This window comes from Callithrix jacchus, chromosome 12, assembly GCF_049354715.1.
Source record: "Callithrix jacchus isolate 240 chromosome 12, calJac240_pri, whole genome shotgun sequence".
Taxonomy (NCBI): domain Eukaryota; kingdom Metazoa; phylum Chordata; class Mammalia; order Primates; family Cebidae; genus Callithrix; species Callithrix jacchus.
In genome coordinates, this window is record NC_133513.1 from 119,731,867 (window position 1) to 119,746,894 (window position 15,028).

Here is a 15,028-nt window from a genome sequence, read left to right on the forward strand (position 1 = left end):
GATAATTTGTTACTTTAACAATAGAAGGCAACGTTCACTGTCATTTCTTCTCTTTAAGACAAGGTCTGGCTTTGTCACCCAGGCTAGAGTGCACTGCTATGATCTCAGCTCGCTGCAACCAACACTTCCTGGGCCCAAGCCATCCACCCGCCTCAGCCTCCCCAGAAGCTGGGGCTATAGATGCACACCACCATACCTGGCTAATTTTTGTGTTTTTTGTAGAGACAGGGTTTTGCCATGTTCCATGCTGGTCTTGAACTTGTGAGCTCAAGCAATCCGCCCTTCTTGCCTGGGATTACAGACATGAGTAATATCTGTAGATATTACAGACACTGAGGCTGGCCTTCATTATAAAATTTTTAGAAACTGTGTAAAAGCACAAAGAACAAAGTGAAAACCATCCATACTTTTATTATCCCTAGATAATCACATTTTAGTTCAGATATATTTTATCTATTTAGCTACCTTAGCCCATTTGAAATCACACTGTACATACTTTTGATAGCTGAATTTTTGAATTTGTACTGAACAGATAAAAGCAGTTTCCCATGTCAGTACACTGCCTTTTCTGTTTTTAAAAATATATTTTTAGTCAGATCTTGGAAGTGTTTATGTAGAAGTCACGTGGGGTGTGGAAACTTGGTGATGGGGTGAGGAGCCCCTTCCTGGAAGAGAAGTCTTTTCAGCAGGTGAAGACACTTAGAAGGGCTTCCCCAGTAGAAGGAATAGGATGGACCAAGACACAGAGGAACAAGCCCAGAGTCACTGCAGCAGCAGTTCATGCCCCTAGGTAAGAGCAGGAGCTCAGGAAGACGAGGAGAAGCCTGGAGCCGGGTCAGACAGCTGATGACCTTCACCACCCACTCCAAGGTGACTGAAAAGGTCACTCCCAAAGACATTCCTCTAATCTGGGTTTGTTCACTGTTTCCTTCTGGGGATTCCTTTTTGACAAAGGGCTTACTCTTATCTGGGTTTGTTCACTGTTTCCTTCAGGGGATTCCTTTCTGACAAAGGACTTACTTAACACTTCCCTCTGAAAGAGAGCTGCAATCTCTACTCCAGGAAAGAAGTGCACAAACCAGATTTTCCTAGAACAAGGCCCCAACACCAGAAACGTCGCATTCCAATGACAACAGCATCCAAATAGTCATTACCTGGGAGCCTTTCGGAAAAATGGAAATCCTTCTAATTTTTTGCTGTAGAACTGAAACTTGCTCACACAGAATAAGGGCTTTTAATTATTACCAACTTAAAAGGACGTCTTGGCATAGGTTCAGATATTGTCAGGTATGATGTGCCAACCTTACACATTCTGAAACCATGAATCATGGTGGTGGTTTCTGATCTGGATTTTCTTGTAAAAACTTGAATTCCAAGGAGTTGCTTAAATGCGTAGCAGATGGGGTTGGGTGGGGGGTACATTCATGTCTTCTGAGACACAGATAAGACAGGCAAATGCTCTTCTGCTAGTGCTCTTTTAGGTCCCAGCTTTGCCAAGAAAGTCAACCTCAGAGTCACTTTTTTTGCTCTTTCCCCAGTAGAAGAGAGATCAACAGGGTCTCTCTCTCTCTGCTCATAATAGTTCAAAGACGTTATATCCTGGAACAATTCAGTAATTTTTACTCTTGTCTTCCAACTGGAGATCAGTCAAGTTGAATAAGTCCCTCTTCATCCATCTCTTCCTCTCCCCCATCCCAGCTGCATCTTCCTAAGCAGGGAAGCGAACTATGGCCCTGATTGTCTCGGGTGCCTGAGTGTGTTGTCTATTTCCACGTGTCAAGCTGTTTGCAGACCTGCGTCTGAAACTGTAGAGCTCTTTCTTTCAGCCTCTTCCCTAAACTCGCCTCTTAATCCAACCCTAATTCCACCTGGGCACTCTGTCTCTGCCCTTTAAAACATCAAAGAGCAGCTGCTCTTTCCAACATAATGGCTGTCTTTGTTATTCCTGCACGATTAGAACCTTTAAAATGTCACTTCCCTGCAGATCTCATTTGGCATAAATGAAATGGGATTTTAAGTTAGAACTTGCACTTGGAGGTTTATTCCTGGGGATCGTGTCTCTTTTTGCCTTCTGCTGGCTCACCCCTTGGGTCCAGCAGCCTGACATATAGGGCTGTCCTGCAAACCCTGGAGAGGTGTGTGGTACCTAAATCTTTCCTGTGCGAACTTACGGAGAGACACCCTGGAGGATTCTAATGCTCATTGTGCACTCAGCATAGAGAACACTGCTTTTTAAAACAACTTTATTTTATATTCAAGCAGCAATTATGGTTGCATTCACCTTAGAAATGAATTTTTGGTAAGACTGGATGCATCATATTAGATTTGCCTGATTCTGTCTTGTCCTGGATGGGCCTCTACCAGAGTCATGTCACCAAGTCCGCTTCTGTTCCGTGGGAGCAATCAACTTGGCCCCTTTGGCCTTACCAGGAGTTGGAGGCTGCATCCCAGCATCTATCTCGGATCTCAGCCTATCCCAGCAACTGTCCTGACCCTGGTCATGGCTGTGTCAGGATATGTTCACGAATATCTGAACTTGCACTCCGCAGAGGTGAGGTCTGCCTTTGCTCTGGACTCTGGGAGACAGTTACCACCCCACGCCTAAAGGGTGCCACATCTTTCAGGTCACGAAAGCAACCTTGAGAAGAAACCTGGGGCAATCGATGAGGCTACAGAAGCCTCCAGTGAAATGAAAATGGAACCATGACTGTTCACACATTTTAAAAATAAACGCTTTTTCCAAGTCAGTAACCAGGGTTCCTGAAAATTGCCTTTTTGGAGGTGAGGTGCCATGATCAGGGTGCTAATGGCTCTCAGTCACTGCTAGCAGGCCCTCCACCGAGCTCCCCACTTCTCCAGCTTCCACTTTTCCCTCCAGGTTTGGCCAAGCCAGCACATACGTTTATCTCACGCATTCCTTCTGTCTAGGAATGCTGTGTCCAGAATGATTCTGAGGCTGCACCTGGGCTTTGTAGTCAAGAAGACTGCCATTGGTCGAGAGGTCTGCCTCGAACACGGGATGGGGAGAAGCAAGATCTTTGCTTGGTCCCTGAGGAGATCCCCTGTGCTCACTGCCCCTATTAAAGAGGGACCTTAGCAGGTGATGCTTGGGACCTCAGAGCTCTCTGTGGACTCAGAGGTTCATGACAGAGAAGGAGTGTCTGGCTCGCAGAGCAGATGGCTCCACATTCAGGAGGACTTTTGGGATCTACTGGAGGCTTTTAGAATTGCTGTCAGGCACATACCCTCCCAATCCTCAGTCAGGGCTGCCCGTGTCTGTACTGTCGGTGTGTATTTCCTGGTGGCAATGAGTTCTTCACAAGCACCTTTTTTTTTGAGGCAGTTTCTTACTGGCTCTGTAACCCAGACTAGAGTGCAGCGGCCCCCCCCTCCACTCACAGCAATCTCTGCCTCCTGGGTTCAAGCGATTCTCATGCCTCAGCCTCCCAAATAGCTGGGATTATAGGCGTCTGCCACCATGCCTGGCTGATTTTTGTATTTTTAGTAGAGATGGGTTTTTGCCATGTTGGCCAGGCTGGTCTTGAACTCCTGAGCTCAAGCGATCTGCCCACCTTGGCCTCCTAAAGTAAGATTACAAGCGTGAGCCACCAGGCCTGGCCACAGGTGCCATTTAATGGACATACACTTTTTCTTCAGAAGGACGTGCTAGTTTTCATTACCACTTCTCTGTTGTCAGACATCTGGATTACTGACTGTTTTCTCTTACATGAATACTGTAAATACATTTCGTTTATCTTGCCCTTTTGTAATTTTAGAATAGTTCCTTAGAATAGCGTCCCAGAAGGATTATTTATTCAAAGGAAATGTACATCTTTAAAGCTTAACATATGTATTCCTAAATGTATTTCAAAAGAATAGATCAACTTATTGTTTATCCAGTAATTTTTAAATTACTTAAAGAATTTCAGAAGTAAACAGTTGTGATTTACTGCTTGAGATAACATATGTTATTATTTTTACCTAATTACAAAGATAGAAAACTAGGGAAATATAGAATAACCAAAGAGGCAAAACATATAAATAACATTTGAAGGTCACTATTCAGGGGTAAAAGCATATGATTTCTGCAACTTACCATCAAATAGTTCAGAAAAATAATGCATATGATTTTAAAGAACATGCATGTTACATTTTTAATAACATACATATTCACACATACTATATAAAATAGATACTATCTATGTAAGTTATATAATACATATACACATATTATATATGTATATATTGCATAAAATTATTTTATAACCACATAATAAGAATTATATATGAAGGAATGTGTATGCATGGGGAGAGAACAATAAATCAAATGTTGCAAAGTGTCAAGAGCTGTTGAGCTGGGGAGCTGAGGTGAACACACGTGGGCACCGCTTGTACTGTTTTTGCAATTCACCTATACAAGTGATATTACTTCAAAATAAAAGATTAATCTATTTTAGATTATACACTTTCAGTGTTTTTTAATGCATGAAAACATCATTTTCTGCCAATTTAGGGTTCATATTATTTAGCTTTTTCAGCAGCAGGCTTTGCAAGGTCACAGTCCACCATGGATATGTTACCATGACCCCTGTATACCATCTTAAGGAGATAAACAATTTCCTTCCTGTGGAGCTTTTTAAGTTGTTTCCAATTTTTCACTAATAAAAAATAACATTTCAGTAAGTGTCCCTGGACACAAATCTTTAGTCATATCTTTGATAAATTCCCTTACTGGGGATTGCTGGGTTGAAAAACACTCCCAGCTGAAAGCTGCTAATACAAATTGCCACATGCCCTGGAAAAGTTCCACCAACACGCTCTCCCCTAGCAATGCAGGAGCACGGCTCTGTCAGTTGCTAAAAAGAGAGCCCAGCTCAAAGCAGCTCAGGTGACACGCAGGGCCCATTGTAGGCTTGTCAGGGGATCTCAGTGCCTCCAACTGGAGGAAGCACAATCTGGCCTTGTCCACCTACAGAGCCCAGGTACTGTGTGTGTGTGTGTGTGTGTGTGTGTGTGTGTGTGTGTGTGTCCTTGTCCACCTACAGAGCCCAGGCACTGTTTGTGTGTGTGTCCTTGTCCACCTACAGAGCCCAGGCACTGTGTGTGTGTGTGTGTGTCCTTGTCCACCTACAGAGCCCAGGCACTGTGTGTGTGTGTGTGTGTGTGTGTGTGTGTGTGTTGTCTCTGCAGCCATCCCCTCTGCTCCAGCCTCTGCTTAGTGGGCTAGCAGCTTCTCTGCAAGGCTCTGAGTACTGATTCCCCCTTCTCTCAGCTCCGGGAGCCTTTGCTTTGCTAGAGTGTGTGGCCCCACACTCCAGGTCTTTGCTGGTGAGCTGCTCTCCATGGTGAGTATAGGTCAGAGAAGTAATAGGTGGGTAGGGTAGGCTGGGAAGAGGACAGATTTCCTAGAACAGGGCATAAACAAGCAGGCAATGACCCCCACCTCCAACTCTGCATCACAGTGTTTTGTCTGCTTTCACTAATGGCTTTCTTTGAATCTAAAAAAAAAAAAAAAAAGGAAAGAAAAAGAGGAAAATTTGATAGGTTTAAATGTTTCATTATTTTTATTGTATTTCTTCGAACATTAGCTGCTCTTAGCATTTTGTATGTTTGTTGGTGATTTGCACTTCCTCTGTGAAGGGCTTATGTCCTAGAACCACGTTTTGTGGGACTGTTTTTCCTTTATTGAACTACATGAGGCTTTCATAGAAAACCTTACCCTGTATGGTTTAAATATTGGCCCCATTTTGCCATTTCCCTTTTTAATTTTGTTTACAGTGTCTTTTGACATTCAAGAGTGTCTCAGTATATCTGGGCTACTGTAACAAGACACCTTAGGCTGGATCATTTATAAAAAAACAGAAATTTATTGCTCTATAGTTCTGAAGGGTGTGAAGTCCAAAGTCAAGGCCGATTTAGGTGCAGTGTCTGGTTCAGTGCCTGGTGAGGGCACTCTCTGCTTCACAGATGGCCCCTCTGGACGTATCCTCATGTGGTGGATTGATGAACAGCTTCCTCGCACCTCTTTTATAAGGGCGCCAATCCCATTCATGAAGGCAGAGACTTAACCACCTCCTAAAGGCCCTACCTCCTCATACTCTCACACTGGTGATTAAGTTTCAACATATGAATTTGGGGGAAACACATTCAGACCGTAGCAAGCAGTTTCCTCATTTTTGTATAATCAAATTTGTCTTTTCTTCATTTTTTAAAAATTGACTTACAGCTTACCATTTGTGGAAATGTTTCTTCCACTGCTCTTCTTGGAAAGATTTTACCTCCCATATGCTGCTGCTTCTAGTCATGTTAATTTTTTACACTGCACCCCTTTCTGGATGTAGCTGGCGGTGCCTAGCAGAGGGCACCAAGTGGGCGCTCGATCAGTAAGTGTTTGCTGTTGACTTGAATGAAGGGTAATGAAAACTCCTTATGGTCTAACGACCTTTGAAAATTATTTGCAAGGCTGCAAATGAGAATTCAAGAAGCAATGTCCTAAATGGTACTCTAGTGGCTCTCAGAGGAGCTGGCTAACTGAATTCAAACCATATGTGAAAGCTGCCCCTCCCAGGACAGTATCTTTCAGCCACTGTAGGGATGAGCTTTTTCCAGGTCTGGAAGTCCCATAACGACTAAATGAAGATTGAAGTCAACATCTTCCTTCTTCCTCTTCAGAGATTTGAATTATGATGTGCATCTTCTAATACTGATGGTTTATGAAAATACATAGCACTGATTTTTCAGGTCTTGTCTTCAAAGAGCAAAGCCAGAGCATTGTTTTACAGCAGAAAGTGGTGCCTACAAGCTTGCAGCAATGAGTAAACTGTCACTGTGAACCTTGTTATGATGTCTTTAAGGAAATACATTAAGGATGACAATGACATCATTTGTGGTAGGCCTAATTATGGTCCCTGGCCTTTAAATCCCACTTTAGAAAGCGCCCACAAACAAAATCAAGCAAAACAGCACATAATGCATCTCTAAAGACGTGCTGCTTCCACAGTCCCTCTGTGTTTTCTCAACTTTGGGGAGCAGTCTTTGATTTGAAATCTTGCTTTTTGGACCAAACTATGGAGTCTGTGTTGACTCCTCGACCAAAAGATCGTGAACTTTCTTGATTGTTACAAATCAACATTTCTAGCATTGTCTCTTTCCACCAGCATCAAAAGAGCTTGGGGTTTCTAAATAAAGTGTCTAGAGAAAACCGATGTGTGTATTGCACTCATTATGTTGTTAATAATGTACTTTTAGATGGAGTTAATATTTTATGGGCTATTAATAATATATGTGTTTAGGGAAATGCATGTATTCTACAGAAGGATGAGAAAGTTATAAACTTTGAATCTCACTTCTTTGTATCACAGGGCAGTTGTGACGTATATTTGCCAGCACCTTGCCCAGTTTTTATCAAGTGTAAAGCACCTCCGCTGATGAAACCTGGAAGGTTCAGAATTCAGGAAGCTGTTTCTGCTTTCCGGCCCAGGTTGTTGCTGTCAGGACCTCTTCTTTTGCTTAACCACTACTCGTGTCCCTCACAGACCTGAATACATTAATGCTGAGATATCCACTAAAAGAACATCTTAGCACCGATGAAGAATCATGGCCTGGGGCAAGTGACTGGCACTGATCTGTAGGTGTGTATTAGAAGCCTCTCTCAGCTGGGCGCAGCAGCTCACACCTGTAATCCCAGCACTTTGGGAGGCCAAGGCAGATGGATCACAAGGTCCAGAGACTGAGACCAACTTGGCCAACATGGTGAAATCCCATCTCTACTAAAATACAAAAAATTAGCTGGGCATAGTGGTGCATGCCTGTAGTCCCAGCTGCTTGGGAGGCTGAGGCAGGGGAATCAGTTGAAATGAGAGGCAGAGGTTGCAGTGAGCTGAGATCGTATCACTGTATTCCAGCCTGGCAACAGAGCAAGACTCTGTCTAAAGAAAAAAAAAAGAAGCCTTTCTCATTTTTGCAACCTATCCATCTGACAAAGGACTAATATCCAGCATCTACAAGGTACTTAGACAAATTTACAAGAAAAAAACAAGCGACCCTATTAAAAAGTGGGCAAAGGATGTGAACAGACACTTCACAAAAGAAGATATACATGAGGCCAAGAAACATGTAAAAAAGCTCAACATCACTGATCATTAGAGAAATGCAAATCAAAACCGCAATGAGATACCATCTCACACCAGTGAGAATGGCTATTAATTAAAAGTCAAAAACAACAGATGCTGGTGAGATTGTAGAGAAAAAGAAACACTTTTACACCATTGGGAGTGTAAATTAGTTTGACCATTGTGGAAGATGGTATAGCAATTCCTTAAAGACATAGAGGCAGAAACACCATTTGACCCAGCAATCTCATTAATGGGTATATACCCAAAGGAATGTAAATCATTCCATTATAAAGATATATGCATGTGTATGTTCATTACAGCACTATTCACAGTAGCAAAGACATGGAATCAACCCAAATGCCCATCAATGATAGACCAGATAAAGAAAATGTGGTACATATACACCATGGAATACTATGCAGCCATAAAAAGGAACTAGATTATGTCCTTTGCAGAGATGTGGATGGAGCTGGAAGCCATTATCCTCAGCAAACTAATGCAGAGACAGAAAACCAAATATCACAGGTTCTCACTTATAAGTGGGGCTGAATGATGAGAACACATGGACCATGGGTTGAAGAACCACTGAGGCTGGAGGAGAAAGAGCATCAGAAAGAATAGCTAATGGATGCTGGGCTTAATACCTAGGTGATGGGATGATCTATGCAGCAAACCACCATGGCACACGTTTTTCTATGTAACAAACCTACGCATCCTGCACGTGTAACCCTGAACTTAAAATACAAGTTGAGGAAGAAAAGAAAACTTTCTCACCTCTCAGAATCAGATTCAAATGTAGCAGCAATTTCTGCTCAGAATTTGAAAAGGGTCTGCCTGTCCCATTACCTTTGACTTTGAGGAGAGAACTCAAGCAATGTTTGCTTTTCTAGATGGAGTGAGACACAGAGGGAAGAGGGTGAGAAACAGCGGGTGATGTAAGGGAAAAACCAAGCCCTGATGGCTGGTGACACTGGAGTGAGGAGAATGTCCTGATACCCGGAGGTACCAGTTTCTAGGGAGAAGAATCACGACATACCCCCGCCCTCTGGGTGCTTTCAGTTTAGTTGAAACATCACACCCTCCACGATTCCCACATCATAATAAACCTACATCATGATAACACCACGTTAATTCTTCCTTATTCTGCTAAAGATGCAACTTTCCAAGGCAAATATTTTTAAATTTTATTTCCCTAAAGCTTTGAGGGGTCCTATTCTATAATGTAAGGCTTTTGGGGTCAGTAAAATTACTGAACATTTTAGTGAAACCTGAAAATATGTATCTTTAATTCTTAGACATATGTACACCATCTGCAGCATGATGTCTACATAAGAGCTCAGAGTTCAGGAGGGAAACACACGTGGTTGAAAGCTCGGTCCCAACCCACCAACATGAAATACCCCGTGTGAGTTACACGTGTTCTCTGGCTTACTCCATCTCCTCACGTACAATGGGGACTATTCAGGGAAGCACTTCACATGTGCTTCTCTTAATTCAGAGATGAGCTCGGGGAGGAAGAGAGGGGACAATTTCACCAGCAGTTGAATGACTGCTCATCATTCCACTCCAGCCTCTGCCCTGGAGGCAGAACCAGATGGGAGATGTAAACCTACGTATGGTTCCCTTGCTTCTCAAAGCATGGCCACCTCCTCATGCCGAGGAAGTCTAATATTTTAAAGGAAATACCTCTTAGACATCACATCTCCCATCCACACCAGCTTCATCTGGTGCTCAGTCAATCTGTTTCAGAGCTGGAGGAAGCTGTCTGGGTGAGCTGACCTGTACAGAGATATGTTAGTCTGTCTTCAAGATGATACTTAGGGGATGGTAACTAGTGATTCTGATTTCATCATATTCCAGTTGCATCTGACTGAAAACGATGACTAACACCCACGAACCTCTGGCCCCTATTAAAAGGAAGTCAGTCCGGAGTCTACCTACTGCCCAGCTCCCAGGGCTCTCCTGAGAATAATTAGTATAGATTGGCCATGAGTCTTAAATGCATTGGGAACAGCTGTTCATTAGCCAGGAGACTTTTTCCCTTAGAAAAGAAAGTAATGGAGAAATCTCACAAAATAAAAAAAGGGGCCATTGAGCCCTAAAACCTACTCTCTTGACATCTTTCATGACACAGTCGTCTTGAAAAACAGGCCTTGTAGGGGAGTGGGGAGTAATTTTCTGGAATTCCATGAGCATATCAAGAGCTATGCCTATGGGCCTAGGTCCCAGAGGCCCAATATGCCCAGGGCAGAGAGAATTCAGGATATAACCTGGGGAGATATCCACCTCCACCAGCTTGGTTCTCCAGCAGGTTTCCATCTCCTTCCATAGCACGTGCAGGAAGGTATCGGGTAGCTCCTGTACACTGCAGGGGTAGATGGGGAAGGTAGCTGATGGTACTGGTTGCCTAACTTACCCAGCATTGTGCCAGCATCAGCAGAGTCCTCCTCCAGCCTGGGGCTGCAAACTACATGACAGAGCCTTGAGTTCATGGGAGTCATGGCTGACCTCAGGGGGACACATAGTCCTTGTGAATGCAAAGGTGGAGCACAGTCAGCAAGCTGAGAGTTCCCCTGCTGTAGACTTGAGTAGCAGTCTAAAGATGCCAGTAGATTGGGCAAGGGACCCTGTCACCACTGAGAATAGCAAGGGTCCCATGTTAGTCGACTTGGGGTACCATGACAAAATACCACCAACTAGATGGCTCAAACAACAGAAATGGATTTCTCACAGTTCTGGAGACCAAGATGTCCAAGATGAAGGCGCTGGAAGAGTAGGTTTCATTCTGAGGTCTCTTCTCTTGGCTTATAGGCTGCTATCGTCTCACTGTGTGCGCTCTGGCATCTCACAGGGCCTCTTCCTTGTGTGCTCTGAGAGAGAGACAGAGACAGAGACAGAGACAGAGGCAGAGACAGAGAAGGCTCCTTGGAGTCTTTTCTTATAAGGACACTAATTCTATCAGATCAGGGCCCCACCCTCATCACTTCATTTAACCTTAATTACTTTATTTAGAGGCCCCATCTCCAAATACAGGCAGTCACACTGGGGATTAGAGCTTCAACATATAAACATGCAGTCCATAGCAGTTCCATTGCTACCCAAGGACCTGGACACAGAGCTGAGACTCTGTCCCATGCATCCCCTCCCCAGGAGCTAGCCACAAGCTTGAGAAGGAGGTGGTAGTGGCAGAACTTGGAAAGGCCAAGTGTGAGCCTCAGCAGGGCTTCACTTCAAACTGATGGGACATGTACATGAAATGGAACTGTTTGATTCAGGAGAAGGCTTGGGGAGGGGGTGCTATTTCCAAAGCGATTCAGTCCCACGTGTGGGCTGCTTTAGCCATTGACAGCACTTACAAAAGGATTCCGATGAGACAAGATGCTAATTTGCTGTCCCCAGTTAGCAGTAGGGTGGAAGCTCCTAAAAGGGCCAGGTCAGGAATGGGATATGAAGAGGTAACGATTGATTTGCTTGAGTTGAGGCTGCTGTGATCCAGCAGGAACACACAAAGTCCATGACAGGTGAGTGTCACTTGGTTAGTGCTTAGGAAAAAACAAACGTAAGCCATTATTTTGGGAAATGTTCAGAATGTGCCCTGGTTTCAGCAGTTTTCTGCTCAGGTTCTTGTCTCTGTTTAGAGATTGTTCAGCAACCGATCAGAAAACGCTTCCTGAGCTGAAGGCGTGGGTGGAGGGGGAATATTAATCAACTGCTAATTGGTAATTAGGGTTGAAACACCCCATCAGGAAAAAATGCTTCCATGGAAACACGCATCACCATCTGAATCAATGCTGCCTTCTAGAAACACCGGTGTCCACACACCGCAGTTCAATCCATGAAAAGGCACTTGTTTTCCATTGTAAAGCGCTAGGCTCAGTCTCTCGATGCAATGTTACACGCTACCAAATAAAAGAAAAAAGAACCAATAACAGACAAATATTCTGAATTATTCTGTCATTTTGATTTAACAAACATGTCAGCTGAGAGAACAAGACCAGGTATTTTAACTATGTCAGCATATAATAATTAAATCTGGCTTTACTCGCCTTTGGGCATATTTTTAGACAAAAACAAACACAAAACCTCTGTCTATGTACTCAGTAGCTTTTAATGTTAAGCACATATTTGGCAACGTGTACCCGGTAAGCGGGCTGTCATCACTAACTCCTTGGTATCCACGTGATAACATCGGTCAAGAGGAACCATAGCGGATAAAACACAAAAGTGTGAGTTTATTTCTTTATAAATTGGCAGCTGTGAAAAGATTTATAATTTCCCTCTCACTGACATCACTGGGCAGGTAAAGCAGGCAGCCCCACTGGCTTTGATGAGAGGATATTACCCGGCCTATGGAGTTAGCACGGGTGACAGTCGTAATATCTTTTCCCTGATGTTAGTTACAGCTGTTGTACCATTTCAGGCACATCAGGGAAGTAGAGATGTTTAAACAGAGGAAGAATGCTCTGAAAGTCATCAAAAGGACACTTTTTCCAATGCCATTCGCTCTTGGTGCTATTTAATAAAAATGATTTAAAGACATTCATTTATTTTTTCCTCAGTGGCAATTCAGATCATAAGCTGCCTTTTCTTTCCTTTGAAGCTTTAATAAGAATAACCGGGCATTTTTTTAAGATTCTAGAGGCAAGTCCGGTCTCTTCCTCCCCTCTCCATTCTTCAAGCTCCTGATGCAAAAAGATCTGAGAGAAGGGCCACGGGTTGACATCATGTTGCCGCCCGCACCGTGGCAGGTCATGGCAGCATCCAGAATGTGTATGGGAAAACCTCAGAGAAGGAAAAAAAATAGAAGGATTTCAACACCCCTGCCCAACACACACTCCAGGCAATTACCTAAGACCATCTGTTGGGGGGATCTTAGGATCTAAACAGTGCCTGAGGCAATTGACATGACTTGAAAAAAAATCCTCGAATTTCAGAAGTGACACACCAGAGTCGTGGCTCCATTCCATGTGGCTGAAACATCTGTGTGAGCAAAGGAGTCCCCCACACCCAAGCAGTGACTGTGGGGAGACAGGGGCAGTCTGATGGAGTAGCAAGGGTCTTCCAGGTAGCCTGCCCTCCTGCCTGAGTGGGGAAATGTTTCATCAGTGTGGGACGCTCAGGAGAAGGCTGGGGAGATTTCCAAAGCCATTCAGTCCCAGGTATGGGCTGCCCCAGCCACCAACAGCCACGTCCAAAAGGTTTCTATTAGAGCTAAACATTTGTGGGTAATTATCAAGTGTTGATAAAAGCACATATACAGTGGACTCTATAATGTAGACCCCTCTGCTAATGAGCTCATTTTAATCACCAAACAGAGTATTTCCTTTGCTTTTAATGCTCATGCAGACGCTCTCACACAGACCCACAGTGGATCGTTTTTCTTGTATTTCCTAAACCCAGAGCTCTCACGTACCAACCGTCAGATACCTCCTGTTGGGTAGCCACCCCGCCCCACTTCCTCTTCTCTTGTTCTGCCTCGGATGTCCCTCATACTCAGACCATTGGTCATTTGATGCAGTCAGAGACCAGGCCCATTGCCTGCAGTTTTTACACCAAGTGTTGAAATGGGAGAACTTAAGGCATCAGAGTCTCAACAGCTCTCCCACAACTGGCTGTTTCACAAATAGCTCCTTCAAAGAGCCCTGTTACAACGGAGCAAGCATTTGCTGACTCACTCGGGGAGCACACAAACTTCCAGGAAGTTTGGTTGGCACTAGACACTGGCTAACGAAACCAAGGCAATTGTTTTTCCATTATTCCATTACCGGCTGGCAGAGAAAACAACCAAAATAGAAACTGCTCCTTCGACATGAAGTCATGGAGACCACAGTGAGATGGCCTGGTGCTGTCACCACCTGGACACCTCACATTATTTCAGATGCTTCTTAGTCTAAGCTCATGAATATCCTCTAACCGTCTTTACCCCTTGCCGCCAGCTGTGTCACTGAAGAATTGTTTTGGGCCAGAACTGAAACGGACTCAGATGTAAATAAATCTATTCCAGAACAGAATTTAATGATTGAAGTTACAATGGCAAATTCTATTTAGAATTTTCCAAATCCTCAAAGTATTCCCTGAAGTCTGATTTTAACAACAGAATTCAGAAAATGGGTAACCAGCTCCTGAGAGAAATATAAAGGACAGCAGTTACGATTCTTCAGGGGTTTCCTTTCATATGAATTACAATATAATTACATTATATCTCTGCTAACATCTTTCATAATAAAAAAGAAATGCTGGCTATCTGAAATTCCTTCCTCAGCATTGAACGACAACTTTAACAATAACAAGCCAAAAAAAAAAATTAGTTCAACAGACACCCAAACATTAGTTTCCAGCTTTGTCCTGAGCTAGCTGCCCAGAGAAAGATCAGCTCACACCAGCTGTCATATTCCTCCCCTAATTCTCCATTCTAGCCCCTTAGTTAAGACCTGTTCTCAGAAGTACCTGACTCCGTGGCATTTCCTCTCAAACTGATGTTTATTTATTCTTTAGAGTTTAAGATTGGGCACTGGATTTGCAAAGGGGATGAGGCTCTTTGTGGGCATTTTTGAAGGTTGGCTCCAACAGGCATTCCATTCTCTCTTTAAATGTCAAACAACGTAAATCCACTTCCTGAAAAGTGTCATAGAACAGTCTAGAAGTGGTTGGGCCCTGAGTTTAAATGATTGATTGGGAAAAGCTTTGGGAACTCTCTGAGGATGTTGAAAAATAAGAAGAGCTATGCAGGGAGTTTGAAACCAGCCTGGGCAATGTAGGGAGACCCTGTCTCTTCAAAAAATTAAAACATCAGCCTGGCTAATTTTTGTATTTCTTGTAGAGACAGGGTTTCACCATGTTATCCAGGCTGGTCTTGAACTCCTGGGCTCAAGTGATCCTTCCATCCTGGCCTCCCAAAGTGCTGAGATTACAGG

General features: G+C 43.6%; 1 long non-coding RNA gene across 1 annotated transcript; it reads left to right on the forward strand.

The window, feature by feature from the left end:
• The first annotated feature begins 4,915 nt into the window (after nt 1-4,915).
• On the forward strand, nt 4,916-9,239 carry LOC144578779 (uncharacterized). Its single transcript, XR_013525190.1, has 2 exons — nt 4,916-4,982; nt 7,362-9,239. It is a non-coding gene; the product is annotated as an uncharacterized LOC144578779 (long non-coding RNA).
• The last annotated feature ends 5,789 nt before the right edge of the window (nt 9,240-15,028 follow it).